Source organism: Acanthaster planci, linkage group LG08 (assembly GCF_054643075.1).
Source record: "Acanthaster planci isolate LZ-2023a linkage group LG08, COTS_SCS, whole genome shotgun sequence".
In the NCBI taxonomy this organism is placed as follows: Eukaryota; Metazoa; Echinodermata; class Asteroidea; order Valvatida; family Acanthasteridae; genus Acanthaster; species Acanthaster planci.
Genome location: NC_141784.1, coordinates 10,840,446 through 10,861,302, shown reverse-complemented (window position 1 = coordinate 10,861,302; position 20,857 = coordinate 10,840,446). Strand labels below are relative to the sequence as shown.

The 20,857-nt window shown below is 39.2% G+C and overlaps 1 long non-coding RNA gene and 1 pseudogene across 2 annotated transcripts; one reads left to right on the top strand and one right to left on the bottom strand.

The window, feature by feature from the left end:
- The first annotated feature begins 940 nt into the window (after positions 1-940).
- Positions 941-20,624, top strand: LOC110989241 (uncharacterized; annotated as a pseudogene). Its single transcript, XR_015426122.1, has 5 exons — positions 941-1,236; positions 2,886-3,000; positions 14,363-14,593; positions 15,399-15,474; positions 16,615-20,624. The product of XR_015426122.1 is annotated as an uncharacterized LOC110989241 (transcript).
- LOC147798380 (uncharacterized) lies at positions 6,678-8,589 on the bottom strand. Its single transcript, XR_015426123.1, has 2 exons — positions 8,332-8,589; positions 6,678-7,586 (listed from the first exon to the last, which is right to left on the bottom strand). It is a non-coding gene; the product is annotated as an uncharacterized LOC147798380 (long non-coding RNA).
- Positions 20,625-20,857: the final 233 nt, after the last annotated feature.

The window sequence follows — 20,857 nt, the reverse complement described above, 5'->3', positions numbered from 1 at the left end:
TTTGTATTCTAAGGAGTGTCTTTAAATCCATGGCAATTTTTAATCGAGCATGCACAGTCGAATTGTTAGGGGGCAGAATCCGCCCCCTAGGTGTGAGATGAGCCAAAATTAACCAGACAGGTGTCCGGCTTTTTGAGGTTATTAAAAAAATTAGCCTTTCTTGGACTCTCAGGCGTCGCTGGTAGAGACCAGTCATTCAGTTTTGTCGGCAAAATTATAGTTGTCAAGAATAGTGGGAGGGGAAAGGAAGCGGGTAGGGAGTGTGTCATGAAAGTGTTAAATCTGAGAATCAGACCACTATCACGCACAAGAAATTTGCTGACGCCCGCCAGTATGCCTTCCTCAGTGGGAAGGTACGGTGTGCATCCAACTGACTGAACGTCAGCGGTAGCGGAGCGATTTTCAAAGTGGGGGGGGGGAGGAGTTCCATCAGGCATCAGTCATGAACAGGCCGATCCATTAAGCCCCGTCCCATTATAGACCCTGCAAAAAGTGGAGGGGGCCATTGCCCCCCCCCCCGCTTCAGCCGCCAGTGATGAACTTCGATTAATTTCTGAAACCAAATCCGGAACACCACTTTTGCCTTGCAGCTTTTTATGTTCAAAAACAGATTCGCAACTTGGCTTTAAGGCTCGATATGTCGGGGGGGGGGGGGTAAAGAGGCCATGAAATCGCTGGCACCTCCAAAATTAGCGAAGTGCTCCCTCAACGCCGTGTGGTTTTCATCGTTTTTATATACTTGGTTCAAATTAAGTATAAATACTTCAACATTTGGCTGTGTCATACCTATTTCATGAGCAGGAGTAATTGCCCTTTGCGTGTTTTGTGTGTAAGCGGTCAAGCGTAGCTGGCAAAAGCGCTACCGTATGTGGGAGAGTGGATGGCGGGTGGATTCTGTCTTGTACCCAGACAGCGCAGGGGCGCTATTAGTCTTGGATCAAGACGCCTTTCATGGTTCTACAGCAGTGTAAAATCTAAAAATAATGTGATTCAACATGATGTAGCCTTTCCGGTGCCTTTCCCGGAGGGGATTGTCTGGTAACGATTCGTATCGCGGAATAAACAGGAAGGTCTTGGAACCAAGACTACGGCGATCTTGTTTTTGTCAACTTTTACATTGTCGTCGTCATTGCTGCGTGTCACGTGGGACATTCTGGCGACCCGAAATTCTTAGGGTGATCAGCAACGAATCCTGTATCCAGTCTTTGCGAGTTGCGTTCGGTGCTCGCTCATCAGGTAGCTTTTACTGCAGTTTGTGGGCACAGTTCTTGGTTTGTCAGATCGTGGGTAAGGTTCTTTAATAAATGATTTCAATGCCATTTGAGTGATAGTCTGATCATTGAGCAAGGACTCTATTTCTACATGTACATGTACCTCCAAGGTTATGATTTGATAGTGGGCTAAGTTGCCCCGTCGACTTACCCTAGACAAGCTAGGGAACAGGTGCCAATTTCATAGTAGCGAACAATTTGTGTTAGCTTGAAAAAACCTTGCTTGACAAATCAGGTTACCAGCCAGAACTTCTTGTGATGTGTATTGTTTTGGAATGGTATTTACCTGTCTTTTGGTTAGCATGAGAATCACATGGAGTTTGAGCTGGTAATCTTTGTTTATTAAGCAAGTTTTTTTTTCGTGCTTAAGCAAATTCTGTGTAAAGGAACCAGGAAATAGAAATGTTTTTATAAATTTTACCAAAACCCCATGAAATTGCATCTTTGAGTTTCAGTTTCACCTCATTTTGAATTTTTTTTGCACTATTAACCCATATTTTGATTTTTGTTTTGTATGCTTATGATTTTTTTAACCACTGCTACAACAGACTTATTTTCTTTGGCAATTTATTACTGTGTAAGTATATGGCAATAATCCAGCAAAAACCCTTTTCACAGAAATGTCCCCAGATAGCAAATTTGGGATTCACAATTTAAACATGAAAGCATGCAACCTGAACCATGTCTTCCTCAATTTAGATCGAAGCAAAAGTGCCCTCACTTGTCCAGAAATGCTTGGTCAAGTTTTTATCTTCACATTATGCACATAGTCAGGGACGTGTTATAGATGAAATTTGATATCTTGGTCTCATGTGACCTCTACTTTTGGTTTGATCAGAACTTGTATTTTAACACACAAAGCCTCATATCTCATGCACTATACATTCAATTGCAGTGTTAATTGGTTTTTCGTTATACATGCCATTTTCATTCATTTCAAACTTATGATACTCGTTGACAGTCATCAAAAGACAATAAAAAACATTTTGGGAACAGCGATGTGTTTGTTCACAAACTCCACCTCTAGTTTTACCTTGATTTTTATGACCTTGTATATATTAACATGTAGGTCAAACGTGTCAAAGGTTGTACAGCCGTGCTGTCACTACATGCTGCATGTACATGTACCTCAGTTTGTGTACATGTACATGTGATGTGCTGTAGGGGCACAGTGAAGCACTATTTCTGCAAGGGTACAACTACCAGCTTTTATAAATTACATGTACATCATTCGTTTTTGTTTTTGATTGTGTCAAATTCACTATAATTTCACCATAAAAATGTTGGCAGACAACAGCAGGTTGGTTTTTAAGAAAAGCTTTGTCTCTCATTCCAAAACAAGATCAGAAATATTTGATTTTTGTGCTGGACAGCATCAGCAGAAAAGAAAAATATGGAGCATTCTTTGCATGTGCGAATACGGGGTGGTGTTTCTGAGCTGTCCGAAGTCTGCCTCACCATAAGCATGCTAGGAGAGACCCTGCAGTTTCAGGTGTTACCCACGACAGAAGTGCATGAACATGTAGAAGGACATAACCAGTAGGAGGGTACATGTATTTAGGAGGGTATTTCCTCAGTGAAAATTCTTTTGCAACTTTAATGTACATTACATAGGTCGGCTCGAGCAGTAGAAAGCATCAAAAACAAATCTCACGCCAGGCATCTTGATCAAGAGAGGAAGAAAGAAGACACAGAAATGGCCGCTCCTCCGCCATATGAACCACCCAAGGTAAAAACGCTGTAAACACACAAATCTCAGTAGTCTTTGTTTTAAGTGAAAAGAAAACAATTCTGGAGTAGTTTTTCTTAGTATTTCCCCACTACCTGTCGTAGAGATCTCTTCATTGCTGTAATGTTATTCATTTGACCCTCACTCCCATTAAATTCTACAGTAACAATTCCATAGTCAGGACTGGTATCTGTTGACTCTAGAATTGGATCGGTGTAACAAAACAACAAAGAACTTACCCTTCCAGTTTTTCTACCTGTCCTTTTTTGATGACGTAACCCTGAAGTTTTTTGGGGGGATATTCAGTGTGAATGTGGTGCATAAACGTTCAACAGATACATGCATATACGTTTCCTTTGTAAAGTGTTGTTCATGGCATTCATAACAATTGCCGCCTTACATGTACCTGTCATTTTTTGGGGCCTTAGTCTTTCAGATATTTAACTAAATTTGTTGAAGAGCTGAAAAATGCTGCTGTTGCAAACATCTTGCAAAAGAATCCTGGACAGCGTAAATCAATAGTAACCCTCAACATTTTTCACCTACTTGTATTCGTTTTCAGCAGGATGCCAATGTGAGCCAGGAAACACAAAATGATCAGTAGTGATATTACCCAATTTGAAAGCTCTCACACATTTTTTTCGGGGACACCAAGTGTGTGCAGCGTGTGATGTATTGTACTTGTATGTACCATTGTCTGGTGGTTCAACAAAGAAAGTTTGCTTTCATTTTGCGCAGGCAGGCCGCTACAATTTTTTTTAGCTTGCCTGATCGGGCAGGCCATGCCATAAATTTGCTTGCCTGAATTGGATCAGCATTTGCTCAAGATTTCTCAGAATCCATTATTATAATAGCTATTTAACTTAGACCTTCTACATGCACACAGTCTTTTATTAAGCCCCCCCCCCAAAAAAAACTACATGTAGTTGTGCTTCTGATTATGTGCCTCTCAAAAATAGGGTTGGTGGGTGGGGAATTTTTTGTTTTTGGAGTCAATTTCTTGTGCTGATTGAATGTCATAAATGGGATGACAGCTTCCAAAATTATCTCAAAACGTGATGAAAACTTGTCTAAATCTGTGTAAAAATTTGTACAGTTGACAATTCACAAGAATTATGGACAATTCACTCAGTGCTACTCGGGCAATCACGACAGCAGATTGGCCAATAATGTCCGTGTATCGCGTGGTAAGCGTGCGTGATGCATCCAGATCAGCGGGTGATAAACCTTGTGCCGCGGCAGGAAATTTGTTGAAACACGGTCCCTTCAAGTTCAAATTAAACTCACAAACACAGAAAATACATACATACCGGTAAATAACAGACCAAGTTCTGGAATTAGCTTGCAGAAAACCTCTTGCAACATTGATGCTTTTTTCAACCTGAAGCTGTAGGGTTCAACTGGATGTATCGCGCATGTGTAGATTGGTTCTGGTTCCTACATTTTCATCATGCATTCTTTTGCATGGGCGTGGCGCAGCGTAGTTTAATACATTGAGCTTTGTGCTCATGTTTTCACCACTGCAACAGCGAAATGTGAATTGGAATTCATTAAAATAGCAGAAGTTTCTTTTCAAACATTGCAAATATTAGTAGGAAAACATATAAAAACAAGCAGTTTAACATGAAAAAAGGTTATTGAAAGATTTTCTGTGAAGACAGAAAAGGCATCATCTTTTTCTGGACTTGCCAGAGCGGGCACAGCTAGTCAGAATTTTAATTCCCGAATGAAAATTTGATTGCCCCGGGCTATCGAACAGGCGATTCGTCGCAACTTGATTTTGCAAGAATTCCATTTTGGTGAAGTCATCACCTAACCCAAGTATGTCAAGTTTAGAACGAACTCTGCATGCATGTTGTATATTTGGAATGGTACGGCACTGTAGACCCGGTACTGTAAAAACATAAAACGGGGGCTTGCTTTTGTTAAGTCCTTACGTTAATTTAAAAAAAAATAAATCTCCTTGAAAATGTTGGTTATTTATTGGTACTAAGATTGGATCGATATCATTTAAAGCCCAAATGGCCCATTAGGTTAAAACCTTGTTTCAGTCATGAAACTCACAGACAGTCAAAAATTCAATTCATTTTCCCCCACTACACTTTATACACAGGCTAGTAACAAACAGTCAGTTCGGGTTGTGACCAGTCAAGTTCCATACACAGACAAAAGCAGACATTGACAGTCAGAACAAATTTACAGTGTATGGTATAAATAGTCACATCCAATCAGTTTGGCTTTATGTAGGCAAAGGACTCTTAAAGGTACATGTAGGTTACCCCATTGGTAAAAAAAATAACAAAAATGGGACTGCCGAATAATCTTTGAATATCTTTCTTAAAAGTATGGTCAGTCTACCGGTATAAAATAATTCCCAAATCCTCCAATTTCAATACGATTTTACATACACCCTTGCGGGTTAGGGACATGGAAACCGGATAAAAGTCTAGGCCCATCTGCTATAAAAGCAACATTGTCAAACAGATTTACAGAGGATATATGTTTACCTTTCAACAGAGCATTGTAGTCGGGGGTAAAATTAACTGGATTTCTCAATAAGGGAATAAAATGGTGATATCCGGGCTTTCACCTGCCGCATGTACATGTATATTTGAAACTGAATTTGGACATGGGGATGATAGTGGACTAGCTGTAAGCTGCATAGGTCTATTATTGGAGCCAGGCTCTCAGGCCCCAAGAACTACATGTACATGTACACTTTTTGACTGCAAGTTGGAACCAAGGGGTTTTAGGGACCTACCATGCTATCAGTCATTTTGTCAGGAGTTAGCTGTACCCTTCTAGTGTACCAGGGATATATTTTAAAAAAATGGGTTTAAAATCAAGCAGCATGACTTACATGTACATGTACAGTATGTTAGCAATTGCAAGCCCTCAATGCTTTACATGTACCTGTAGGCAAAAGATTTTAAACTCTTGATATGTAGGCCTACTTGACTTATTTTGACTGAGAGGACGACTTTGTGCAGAATGGATGTGTGCCCATGTTTACATGTACATGTATGTACCCGTATTACACCCTTGATACACCTTGCACTTTTTAAAAGTTGTTCAGGTTGCAGACTTGTACACGGTGTATGTGTACGTGTAAGGACACAATACTGGCTAACAAAAATGGGACACATAGGTAAAAATTCAATCTAGTGAAAGGTGTTTAATTTACTTTTAAATTATGACAATGGACCACCCTCTATCAGAAAATAGCAATGGGAAGATAATCGGCCCAAGAAATTTTCTTCCGTGCAGTGCTTTCTGTAGAGGGGGGCCTCATAAGTTAACGTTGGTTACGGTGTCCACTTTGCAGTCAACCATGCAATAATAAAAGTCAAAGAAAAACAATGTGGAGTTGTATTGTTGTGTTTAAGCTTTTCCTCCTTTCTGATAGTCATCTTTAAAAAAAATGTTAATTGTTACTAATTTTACGATATCTTAATAAGGTGGACACCGTAACTAACGTTAACAAGTGTACTTTTTCACACACAACAATTTTAAATGATTTGCAGTTTAATGACTTGAGGAAAACAGCTGGTTGCGAAGCTTGCAAGTACTTCAAAGAGGACATTATCATTGACAACCAAAGAACAGATACCCTCAATTTCAAAGATCTTTGTCCTGTAGTTTAACGTTAGTTACAAAAATGACACGGACACCAAAAATTTCGAATCAAAGCTAACATTTCATGTGACAAGTTTATTATGACTTGCTTTACTGGAGCCCTCAAGGTAGTTGCCTCACCTTCAGAAAATTGCCTATGTTACTATGTGCAGGTGTTAATACATGCACATGCTTTTTCATTTCTTGGGAGCATCTCTGTGATCTACATATCTGATAAGCCACTTCAGCCTATTTTTAAATGCCCTATATGCATGCAAGAAGGTTGCACATGAGCTTCACAGAAGTTGAAATCTTTGACATTGTGAACTTAAGTACATGTATGTATATTTAAATGTGCACCATTTGCAACATTAAACAATTCTGAGGAACAAGTAAATTGAGTCAATGACTATTTTATTTTTCACTCTAATCTTGTTTCTTAAAAACTGTATTTCATTGTGGAGGCTATACACTGACGATCCCATCTGAAGAACATGGCACATCTCATTAAATGAATTTCATTGAATTTATTCAGTTCATGCCACCCGGGTGACTCATCTTTGCTGAGAAACTGATGAACTTTTGACTACAGACCTTAGACAAACCTCTGATGACATACTTAGACAAAACTACTTTTGGCAATAAACGTTTAAAAATACTTATTAGCATAGACACTGTATAGTGCATTAATTTTACCTACTTCTTTGCTGTCCAAGTGAAAGTAACGCAAAGATGGATCTGGAATAAGTGAACTTGGATTAACAACACACAGAATGAATTTCCTGTTAACGGTCAGATCTTTTTCCCAAACAAAACTTTGCTTATTTTTATTTGGACGATCCATGCAGTATATAACTGCCAGTTCATCACTAATGATGCGCTTGATGGCACCTGGATACCATGCATCCTCAAATGCGACTACAACTATATCCCCTGGAGTGAGCTGGCAATCGGCAGGCTCTTGTGGGGTCCTGAAATTACAGAAATGGCAACAGGAATGGTTGAAACCGAATAATCTTTGATTTAATTACTACTAAAGCTTCTTTCACAAGGACATGTGAATCTACAGACATATAATCTGATCCAACCATTGAATCTTTTTCTCCTTTCTGGCTTCTGAAATAAGATAGAAGAAAAATAAAATTTAAATAGAATAATTTTTTAACATAACCGGCAGTGGCTTGATTTGTGGAAACATAAAAAAAAACTCTAACAAGACCCCAGGGGTTCCACAAAGGCAAGTTCCCCTATCTGTGTAAACATCACTTGCCTACTACGTGTTACATCAACTTCGCTCCATTTACTTTTAATTCACTCTGAACTCGCCCCCATACTATTGGATGACAAATGGGGCGAATTTTAATACGAATGGGGCGAAGTCGAAAGTGCCGGTGTGTAACGAACGTGAAACACTGATGATTTCTTGAACTTGGCAAGGCTATTCTTTAAGTTTGTTCATTTTTGTGATGGACTTTAGCTTAAAAAGTGTAAATTATTTGTCGTTTTGCAATTTCAAGCGGGACTTCAGATGTTTACTATTTTTTTCTTCCGTTCGTTAAACATGGACACGATTCACACGAAACCATCCAAGCGGTCCGCTACAAAGCCCAAAAATCACCCACTGACTATCCATTCAAATCTTCCCTTTTACAATGCCATCTGACCTCTTTTCACAAAAAAATACAGAAAATAAAATCTATTTAAGTTGATACAAACCTTTTGGCTGCTCTTTTTCCGGATATTGGCTGCTCTTTTCCTGATTGTTGGAGGGAAAGCTGTCGCGCGCAGCAACTTTCTCCGTTCGTTACACAGAGACGCGAAAGCGGCGCGCGGTGGACACGGTGCTTAAAATAGCTTTATCTCGGAAAAGACGTAATCGAGCCTAAAACAATTGACCTTTAGGTCATCCATGCAGGGTACCATTGCACGTGTACGACCACTAGTCAGACTGCGTTGATCACCAGTTAAAACATGTGGACATTATACGTTAGTTACAAAATGGACACGAAAATTATAGCGATCGATATGCTGATGTTTTCTCATCCTCGAGGGTAATTATGGTCTAGCACACATTTTACACGATGTTTATTAAGCTCATTTCGAATAAAAATGGCTTTTACAGGTAAGGGTGAGGCTTTTAAATGATGATTCTGGCCCTTTTCGTCATGGTATGGTGTGGTGGACACGATGTGAAACGAATGTTAACGCAGGTTCAGCTGCCATTTTGGAGCGTGGATTTATTTATTTATTTTTTTGTAAAGGGCCAAAATATTACTTCATTGCTTAACTCAAAAAATATGACCATCATGATAAAATACGTGAGCTATAAGTAAAGTAGTTGAGTTCATTAAATTTTGTTCAAGCAATGTCCCATTTTTGGGCGCCATTTTGAACTAAAATTTGCTCTTCAACGTGAATAAAAATTATAGACTCGCATTTACACTGAATTATTTATCCTTATTTATCTCTCAAATACATGTACAACTATAATCTCAAGCAAACATAGCTTGAAAATGGTTACATCATCTGATAAATTAAAGTTCATTTTTTGCATCATGAAAGTTGGCCAGTATTGTGACCTTACACGTACATGTATGTACATAGTACATGTATACACGTGCATGGCATGTACATGTACATGTACAGTGTACCGGTACTTGTGTACCAAATGAGCAGGAAATCAAGTCTTTATTACCTGTCATGTTGTAACTTTCTGTACACTTGCACACATCCGGTTAGGTTTTTACGTACCCTACTTGTGCATTGTAAACTTATGGAGAAATTTATTTCCTGAAATTCCTCTGAGGTTACCCATAATTTGCTCAAGTCTTAAACCTTAAAGGGTGCAACAAACAAAATCCATGTTGTATACTGGTACATGTACATGTAAGTGCATTTTTAGACACGCGTTTGTCTGCAATAAATGAACGAAAACTACATGTTTGACATTCCTTTTAAGTCAAACGTATGAAAAAAGTGTGCCATTTTAACCATTCAGAAATGGATAACTTGGGATGGTGTTGTTATGTCATTCAGGGATGACGTACCAGTATGGTTCTGTGAATAAGTTTCTAATTGTGAACACAGAACTTACTCATTGACAGCATTTCTGACAAATGGTTTTACATTGGCTTATTGCTACGCTTACAGTGGACATGTATGTTACATTAAATTTTTCTTCTAGAGATGATCTCATTTCTGCTTGTGAATGTGGAAATACTCATTAGCCTATTTACATGTACATTTGTAAACCAAAATCGTAGCCAAATACCCTTAAAAATATTGAAAATGAAGTTTGTCGAAGCTCAAAGGTGCATGTTAATTGGAATTATGTTCAGACTGCATTCCAGTGACCCTTTAACCCATCAGAAAACATTATTGACATCAGAGGACGTATATGCATCTCCCTGTTACTTTATTGGGGTTGACAGGAATTGCCTGCAGGTTCTCTCTAGGAGATGAACTTACAGAAATGCTCATGAGCCTGTATTACAATATAAAAAGAAAACTTGGTGCCTGTGTGTCTGCTGTACTTGGAAGTACATGTATGTACACTGTACATGTACATCACATGCACAGTGTGCATAGAGAATGCAGTTTCCTTACATGTACATGTACTCTATTTGACACAATTGCAAGGTGTTGTTAGTGCGGTAGTGAACCAGACATGCCTGGTGGCAGGAATCAGCTATGCATGCATTTTGTCCATCACATATAACATGTAATGCCCATTGTATGCGTACAATGTACAGTACCAGTACCTGTAGGCCTCCACACTGCATCAGTAGACGCCTACACTGATGATGCCAAACTGTGCTAACGTGCTTTGTCATAGCCCCCACCGCTTCCATAGGCCAGTGCACACTATGAATGAGTGTGCCATCATTATGAGTCTGTTGCAGGCACTGGGGAATTCCAGAAAATTTCTCCCACACATGGAACATATTTTGTACACTGTTGCATACAGTACTATAGGTCATGGCCTTGAGATGAGTGCAGTATTTTCTATAGGCATTTATTTTATAGATTTATACCGAGAAGTATTGCATGCAGGTGCACCATGACTTTGCTTTTTCAGGAAGATTTGCTCTCACAGCTGGTTACGAGCAAGGCCCTGAATCTTTCAGACAGCATGTTCTGTTTGTCTTTGGGACAGTGCTAAATTATTTGATGCATTGTACAGACTTCCAGACGATTCAAAATTATTAATATTTTTGAATTTCAATGTTGGTACCAAAAAGGTGGGTGGTCACGAAAAATATATAATTGAACATCGAAATTCACTGATTTACATACAAACAAGCAAGAACTCCCTTTCGGCTCTTGTCCACCACTGGTTATTACTGAATTTAGTGAGAATATCATTGTCAAGGTCTATCCCTGCTGAATGTATTGGCAGGTGCCGCAAGCAAATTGTTAAAATTGAAAACTTTGATGGATTTGGTGCATTCAGGTTGATCAAAAGAAAATGGGAAAAAGAATCAAAATTTTATACTGAGAATTTTGTTTTGACCGTTACTTTTCTGAAATTACTGGCATACAGACTTTTTACCGTAGGTGGAAATTGAATGCAAGCATACAATACATACCAGTACTGTCTTATCTGAATGTATCCTGCTCAATTCCACAGAATCCAGTAAAAGCAAAGTGAATTACTTTTCCTACATGTAGGTCTCACAAAAATCCTTCAAGAGCAAGGTTTTCAAATCTACATGTACATGTTTGAATTCGGACAAAATCCTGCATCCAGTTTGAGGTTGCTTCCTGCTAAAACCAAAACAAAAACAGAGTTGAAAATCCTATCAGTATGCTTTTTCCTGGTAAGATTCAATAGTGGATAGGTTTACAGAATTATGTGTACCGTCGCTTTCCTGGTTCCAGATTTTTTCCTACTGCAGAAGAGTTTGAACTTTCCAACGTCTGTTTGTCTACAACACTTGATACAGTTTCGCTCTTCTTCATTCGATATGTGTCATATAGTAGCCTGTAGAAATCTTGCTGTAGTGAGGAAGCTGGCTTATTTTAAATGCACACACAATGTTCAACATGAAACATGAAGGTGCTCAAGAGGCGTGCGCTGCAAACTAATTACAAAAGTAACATGCCAGGGATTTATGTTCTTACTGAGAATAATTACTACCTTCATGAGCTAATGCTGATTACAATTTATAGTACAATGTCCATGTATACAACATCGATAATCTCTGTGTGCATGTATTGTAAACTTGTTCAGAATTTGGATTCTCGGCGAACTAGGTTTTCACTCTATAAGGGTTCTGAGCAGAATCCACTTTATGTAATGGGACCATACATTTCTGAGCAGATTTGGTGAGAAATTTCAATGTATTGAGGTTTTTCAAATATGACACTTTATTGGGAAAAGCAACTTTCGATAATGTAAAAACTAACCAAATTTATAGTGGATGTGAAAGTTGGAGTGGGCAGGAAGGTAAATCAAAAAGTGAAATTCTGATTTGCTTGATACATACATTTATCAATTATTTACATGTACATGTACCGGTAAGTTACCGTACATTTCGAGTCTTTGAAATCAACAGTGCCCAATGTAGTTCTTGGACATTTACTCTGCATGTACACACTTGTACATACATGTATGTTGTGTGCATGTATGTGTACATTTCTTACTTGATCTTTCAACTTCAACCCTACCTCATAGATACCAGTGGATTGTAATGTAGAATGAAGCATTGTTAGGGTTCAAGTACTATACGTGTACATTTGCCTGGGCCCTGAGGAGAATAAAAGCAAATACTGGACCATGTACATGTACCAGTATCTTTGGTGACAATTGACGTCATCATATTCTGCACAGACACAGCTGTCAGGGTTTCTCATTTGGGATTGATTTTCTGACAGAATGAGGTTTAGTTCCTGCACTGATGCAAAAGCTGTTTCATTGCACCAATAGTCATAAAAGTAATGAACTTTGCTGTGGTAGCCACCACTGCACTGGCACCACATACGTGTATGGAAAAAAATTTGTGTCGTTGAAATTCATGCTTGATACAAAAGCAAACCAGATCTCAATATGACAAGTCATTAGATTTGTACGGTACTTTCAGTGGATGTTTGTCGTTATAACAAGTTGGCTTCATGCTGAAAATTTACAGGCAGTACGGGTATGAATCAGGCTCAAGATAGTTTGAGAAAGCAGAGACAGAAGAGATCATATGTTGCACTGTGTTTTGTTGATTTTAGTAGGATTGTCTGTTTATTGGTGGCAGAAGCTGGGTTTATGATCAGGACTTTGTACATACATGTACTTTACATGTAGTCAAGGGTTTAGATAATTTTCTTCAAGCCATGAGTACAATACCCACTTCCTTGCTCAGAGTAAAGTACTCTTTTGCCCTCGGTATTGTTTCCTATTGTACTCTTCTTCTTCGTGAGAGGGAGAGTACTGTACTCCCCAAGAGGTGGAGCAACTGAGTACCAACATTATGCGAGTTAGTCCTTTTGCCTGAGTAAATATAACAATGCTTGTTATTTATTTCTCTTGAAAAACAGTAAAAAAAAAACCAGTGCTTAGTGATAACCATGAACTCGTGATACCATAGACAAAAATCACATCTGTATCTGCCCGTGTACGGCTGCACGTGTGAGGCTAATGCGCGCGGATGCCATGTTGATCGGCTGCTGTGTGCACACACCTGGCGGTGGCCAATCAAAAAATCATGGCTCCCTTCATCATTCAAAATGTCAAGAATCGTCAAATCTGCTTAAACTCGGGTATTTCAGACTCAGATTTTCCAAAAATGATACCTGTTTTCTTGCAGATGTACAAGAAAGCCTCTAAAATGCCACTTGAAAAAAATGCCCATGTTTAGCGGATCAAAACGTTTTATGCTGCATATTTTGGCTAAAGTTGGGAAGCATTTAAACGCCAATACGTAAGTTATCTAAGCTCCTGTGTAGTGTATGCCTGTGTGAATTTTTTTAATTGCAGATCAGGTACGTAGGCACATGTATATACATATACCGGTGCCTGAATTATGTACAAACATATCCACCAGTACCCAGTACCTTAGCCCAGGTTGGACGACGTCTTCTGGTTCCCGGACCAAAAGATACAGACTGTTATTTCAAGCAATCTTTGATACGGCAGAGAACTGGCCTGAGTTCGTTCGAGAAGTTCGTTCGGGATGTTGGTGGTAGAAACTTAGTTTATGATCAGGACTTTGTGCGTAAGATTTGAAGCTTTGCATGGTGAACTTTGTACTTGTATGGTCTAGGTATTTCTTCAATCTGGGGATATATGCATAGTACATGTACATGTACCTAGCGGTACTAGTACTGTACCTGTACTCTGTTTAAAAACATGCACCTTTACCTGTAACTATAACTTCACTCGTTCACGTTAAGTCACTGGAGGTAATGTACTGTAGTGTACATGTACATGTAGTAGTGTTCATTTACATGTACACATGTAATGCAAATACCTGGTATGTTTTGCTTTCAGACGTACCTGTAAATTACATGTACATGCAGTGACTTATTAATTTGTAATATACCACATGTTTGAGCTAGAGAGGAGAAATAAAATATTCATTGAGATGATCTTTGCTTCAGTCTCCAAATGAGAGATTAACTGTTGGAATTTTTATCATCCTTCATCCTTAATATTTGTCTGGAATATTTTTGTATAATAAAATTATTTCAGAAAGAAATTGTAGTCACTGAGTATGAAGTCACCAGATTTGTTGCTTTCTGTCTGATTTTAAAACAGCAAGCGTACCCCCCACAACAGCCTGGGTACCCCCCACAGCAGGGGGGCTATCCGCCGCAACAAGGCTACCCCCCCGCAACAGGGCTACCCCCCTGCTCAAGGCTACCAGCAGCCCCCACCCCAGGGCTATGCACCCGTCCCCACACAGGGGCCGCCGGGCGTGGTGGTGGTGCAAGCTGGAGCCCCTCAGCCTGTGCAGCAGACAATTGTCACCACTACTGTGCAGCAACGGTAAGGGAGGACAATACGTGTACACAGATGTGCAGACAGTATGACTCAATTTGTCATGTCAGTGCAACAAGGTCATAACTCTCATTTGTTTTGCATACGAGATACGACCTTGTTGTTGTAATGTAATGAATTGCTGTAGCTCTAGATATGTTTGAATAAGCTTGTATTGGGGCGTGCCCTAACGTGGCATGCTTTGATTGTTCACCTCAAATGCCTTGTTTGCTGTAGCAAATTGTATCTCGAATTTCACCGCAAAATGAAATTTCATGAAGTTCTTAACACTCCCATTCATGAATACTCAGTTTAAATGCTTGCTAAAAAGTTGTAGTGGATTTGTACACGTTGTTGGGTGGAAATATATGTAACAGTGATTCATCAGAAGTTATCAACTTCAAAGAAGTTATTCACTGTTAGTGTGGGATTTTCTGAGATTTGTTTGAGTGCACCATGTCAGGGAACACTTAGCTGAATTCGTGCCCCATTTCCAGACTCCATCATTTTCATTTTCCATCATTTTAAAATTTCAGACAAAATTTCATGACACTGAAATTGTTCACAAAGGCTCAACTGCATGCATTGTGAAGGTAATTGTACCAGTATTCAACTAAACGGGTTTGACATTTAAAAAAAATTTTCAACAAAAACGTTTTCGACGCTGCATCAGGAAAGGCAAGGGAAATGTCAAAGTACACCACACAAGGAGGTCCACTATACTCTAGTCTAAAATTTCATTGGTTGAAAGTCTATTTCAGAAGCATGCTACGTGTATGTCATTGAAAAAATTAAATTTTGTTTGTCTTACCAGACCCCGTGTGAACCACTTGCTGCATCTGTTGATCACCATCTTCTTCTGGCCTTGGGTGATTGTGTGGATCATTCTAGTAAGTGTCAAAGCAACTCTCAGATCTTCAACTGGATCAGTATTGTGACAGGCATTTGAAAAATACATGTTCTGGTTTCACCCCAGTGGTGCAGATTACCATTTGAACAAGCAATTTTTGTCAGAATGTGTACAGACCTGTAGCATGTAGCACGTGTGTGCAGGGGTATGCGCTAGAGCTTGGGTATGAGGTAGCAAAAGAAACTCCAGCTTGCTGAACCTTTCATTCCTTTTTTTTTTTTAAGCCTTTTAATCCCCAACGTCCAAGTCATTGTCACTCGGAAACCTTCCTGAGTCCATCACAGTCTCCCACTAGCATGCAGGAAGCCCGTGGCACATTTTAAGGGACACCACGTTGAGTAATGTCAGACTAATTTTCGACTGGATGTGCATAAAACTGCCGTCTCCATGTGAACAGAAAACATGTCAGTGTGCAGACAAACGATGGAAATGGTACTGAGGAATATTTGGCATTTTTACCTGTAAAGGGTGTAGTCTAGACCTTCTCACCCTCTGTGCTTGCTCATCTCCCTTCCCCTCCCACCACTCATGACAGAGAGACTTGGCTCTAGCACATGGTTGCAGTAGCTGCCCATGAACCAAATACCCACATATAGACGGCATGGTTTCTGGATTTGCAGATGAAAATAACTTGTGTACGCACCCCATGCACAAACTGGAACATGTATTGCTGATGTACATGTACATTGACAGGTTCAACAGGAAGTAAAACAAGGATACGGGTCCAGATAGTCAAGAATTCAAGGAAAAAAACTTAAAGCATAAAATGCATTCAATTGTGTCTTACCCCCAGGCTTTTCAACAACCTCTGGTTATAAAAGTTGGGAAGTATTTTTGGATTCTGTGTAGCTCTGGTTTAAAAAATCCCACCATTATTTTTTGATTTTTTTTTCTTTGTGGATAGGACTGAAAAGTAAATGAGTAGTTAAGTTGGTTAAATGTAAGTAGTTACAGCATTGAAAGCTGGTTCCGAACGACAGTAATCATTAGTCATTCATCTTTGCTGGTGGCCCTACCTCTCCTTACCCTTCTTCTCTGTTCCCCGGAAAAGTTTAAAGAGTTGAAATGTACCGGCATGAAGTCATGCTAATTAATCGTTTTTTTTTTTGCTTCTTCACAGTGCATCACTGAGGGGGACTGCTAGAAAGATGGACCGTGGAAAAGGACTTGTGAAACTTAGCAGACATTCCCTGAGACAGAAACTGGTAAACAACTTAAGGCCAACATTCACGATGCACCGATACATACAGTACGTCAGCATATTCAATATGATGTCCTAAGCCATTTCCGAATTACCTTGACTGTGACATAGTCATGTGGCATTTCAAGCCATAGCCAAGTATAAATGTAGATATGACTGTATAAGTAGTTACCAGTATCTCCAGAGGACAAGCGGGAAAAAAAAACCAGAGAAAATTGTTGGCTTCTCGACTAAATTCACATGCAGGGCATGTGCAAATGTTATTCACTATGCTGTATCGTCACTGAAAGACTTGGCCCCAGAAATTGGAAATGTAATTTGGAAAGGACTAAAATTGTATTTGAATGTTTTGTCCTAAGAAGGAGAGAATAGTGATGCTTTTTTATATTGACAAAGTGAACACCACTGTTTGTATTTAAGGGAAGTTTTGCATAGCAGCCATCTTAGGGTTTATACTAATTCATTGTTACAAACGAACAAAAGGTCTCTGCAGCAGAACAGAAGTGTTGCCCTTCAAGATGGTTGCTGTGCATAATGTCAAATTAATCTTAATGATAGTAGCCACACATATCATGTTTCAAAAAAATTTTGTAGAGGCTTATTATCACTGTTAAATCTTCACGGTAACAATATTTACTCCTTACTTTTGGGATTGGATTTTTGGAGCTTACATATAACTGTAGTGAAAGCCAAACTTGTTGGCATTTGTTGTGGTGTAGCATTGTCTGTTTCCTACTGGGGGGTTAAAGGTCATTTGCATTCAACTCAGTCGTGCATGGAGGCTTTGGGTTGGGAGAGGGGGATGGAGAATGAAAATTCAATCACAGAACGGTCCAAATGTGGTTAGGCATGTAAGACTCCTCAACCTCACTCCCAAGGTGGGTTTGCCATTTCTAAAGCTGGCATTTTCATTTCTCTAGAAAAGAAAAAAACAAAAGAAAAAAGGCAGCATACATGTATATGTCTCTGGGGAGGGGGTTCCCCCCAGTGAATAAGCCACTGATCAAACTGAGTACTTCCAGTGTAAATCTAATATACAAGCTTAATGTGGCTGAACAGTGAGGCTTGATTAAAATCTTGTTAGCTTTTCAATGATGCATAGAGTTCGGGGAAGTCAATTCTCAGCAAGGAATTAGACACGCTCTGTATAATAAGGGAAAAATGGAATTTTTTTACCTCTATTTCTGATTTGATTCAGCATAAAAGAAACCTAACTGGTCCCTTTTTCCCAAATTCTTTTGGCGGAGATATATTCCAACATTGTAAAGCAAATGTAGTGTTTCAATACATGTAAAGTATGCATTCAAATTGTGAATTTATATTATTCAGATGTACATGTATGTGTACTGTATTTCATTAGCTACGTGTAAATTACATGTGTGAATACTGAAATTCAAACTCCAAAGCTTGCGAACCAGTTTTTCTGTACTAACCTAAACATGGTTTATTGTGATGACCCTATCCCTAATGTTTGACAAGCAACTGATCCATTGTAGAGCTGTCGTACAAGATACAAGTATTGAAATATCCGTAAATGGTACATCAGTGCATGGTACATTTGAATTGGGCATGCCATCAGTTGTGCGTGGCTAGGGCCATCCTCCATATCTCAGGTTCATCTCTGGCATGGGCGACATCCGTGTTGGAAAAATCATGCCGAGGCCGTTAATGTCCAAACTAAATGCAGATGCAGATACTGGCTTCAAATTGAAAGGTTTGGATGTTCTTGAGGCAGTAACAGGGCAGACATGCACATGTGCATACTGAGCTGGAGTCTGGTTGGGCTTCTAAGAAATTCCATGAATCCCAAAAGGATTTATGAAGCCGAGGTTTGGCAAATACATGTACCCGATCTTTACTCTTGTAGTTTGACCTTGGTAATTCACACACCGAATGCATCCTGTGGTGAACAGCTACGGGGGTACCATGTAAACTTGGGTGTGAACGATAGGGCCTTTTGAGCAGAAATACCTTTTATTTGGGGGATTCAGAGGATGAATGGTGGTTGCCAACTGCCATGCACTGCTGGTTTCTGTACAGTTCTGCGCCAGCTCTCTGCCCAGTTTTACATGTATATTCACATGTACATGCATTTTGTTGAGCGTATGTGACAGTCTGCTTAAAGTAGCCTGCCATCATTATTCATGCCCATGTATTGTACCTCAATTCCGTTGTGCAGCTGTTGATCAGTATTCTCTACATAAGTTCCCCTCTAAAATAGTTCTGCTTCCTGTTCCATAGCAATGGAAATCAGGGTTGGTAGGTGCATGTACATGTACGTGTGAAATTTTTTTTTCAACTACTGCTTCTGTGTGCAGTTGTGTTTTAACTGGTTCACAGTAGCAACCACCAGAGAGGTCAGGTGACATTTGTTTCAGTGGAATGAACGACACTTTACAAGGTACCAGTTGCGTTCATAAAAAGACCATAGAACATTCAAACTGCCGAGGCCCCTTTTTTTACTCTCTAAATTCCCTATTTCCTCCCCTTTTAAAAATTTTTTCTCCCCCAAAACTATCAGGGTCGCACCGTCAACAGAGAGTAGGTCCATGAATCAGAACAGAAGCAGAACTATTAACCCTAACACTCCTCAGTCCTCCAACAGGTGAAGGATTGAGGAGGGTTAGGGTTAATTTTTGTCTTGGTTTACAGCCACAAGCTGGTATGTGTGGGATTATGTGAACAGTATTTCCAAAGCAAACTTTTATTGCTTAGAAAAAAGAAGGCTGAATCCACAGCATTGAAATATAAAGGCCTTGCCTATCAACTTGTATAACGATGTATATCTGAAGTTGTAAACTTCATGTTTGGTTTTGTTGTTTTGAACTTTGTTGAACGTGTAGTTTCAAATATATTTTTGTCGGCTTTATCTACTTTTTTCCCTGTCTGTCCTTTTGTAAACTGTTCAACTATTTGTTTTCTAGTAAGCAGCTTGCACAATAGCCAGTGCCTTGAATAAATGCAGTCTTCATCGGAACAAATTAACTGGAATTGTTCTGATCACTCCTAATCATAAATTTGCTCGCTGAAAATGTTACTGATGTGAAACAAGTGTGTAGATCTTTAAATTTATGTTTGCAGGAGGGCAGGCTCTTGAAGATGTTTGAAAGACATAGAAATCTTGTGAAGACGTAAAGTTTTTTACTGAAATTAAATAGCTTTTCTGGCCGCCTAGTGAAGTTAAAGGTGTTTACTCAGAAAGTTGATTAACATTTTCTCATTTAGGTTACCTGTGACAGCTTCATGGTTGGTAATGCAGTATACGCACAAGTCTAGTAGACACAGTTGCTTGACAACTTTCATACAGGTACCTGTATTAATGTCAGTGGCAGCAGTGCCCAATGCTAAATTGTTTTGTAAACATGATCGCAGGACTCGATCAGATATAAAGACCATTGTCTTCCATATGAAGGCAGTGTGAGTCAATCATTGCACCTTGCCGAACATATCCAATCAGTACGACACCAAAAGTGCAACACCTCCGATGAGAGTGTGCCAACTTGCTTAGAGTGTTCAAACTTTTTTCCCCAACAGCCCAAGTATACATGTACCATCTTGAGGCACACCTGTGCTCTCAATTGTTTCAGTAATTTGACTTTTAGAATGCAAGTTTATAAACAAACACTGAATTTCTCCATTGTATTTCATTATTTTCCACTCTGAATATTCAATTTCAAACGGAAACAGAAATCTGCAGTCAGCACAGCCGTGATGTATAACAGTTTATCCTTTATAAATATTTTTTAATGCTTCATTTGAAATTCCGATATGGGTGTGGTTCTCAGTGTTCTGCTTGGCACATAGAATTATTTTGTCAGAAACTAACAAAAACAAGACGAGAATTTCAAGCCTTTGGCTTTTAAACCAACAGTATCTTTTGTAGTATGTATACTCAGAGACTTTGAATAAAGTGCTTGTTTGTGTCAGAATTGTTGCAAGTGTCAAAAATGTCCGTATACCTGTAATGTTTTACTGTATCCCTCTTTGGGGACAAAAATGGCAAAGAAGTTGGAAAAACAGGACTGAAGACTCTTCTTAGATTGTAAATGACAACCTTGTTTCAGCATTGCCAGTATCATCGGGTGTGGGGCATGGCTCCTCTGGACCACCACCTTCCCCGAACTTAAACGAAACAAATTGCATAATCCAGCAAACAAAACAC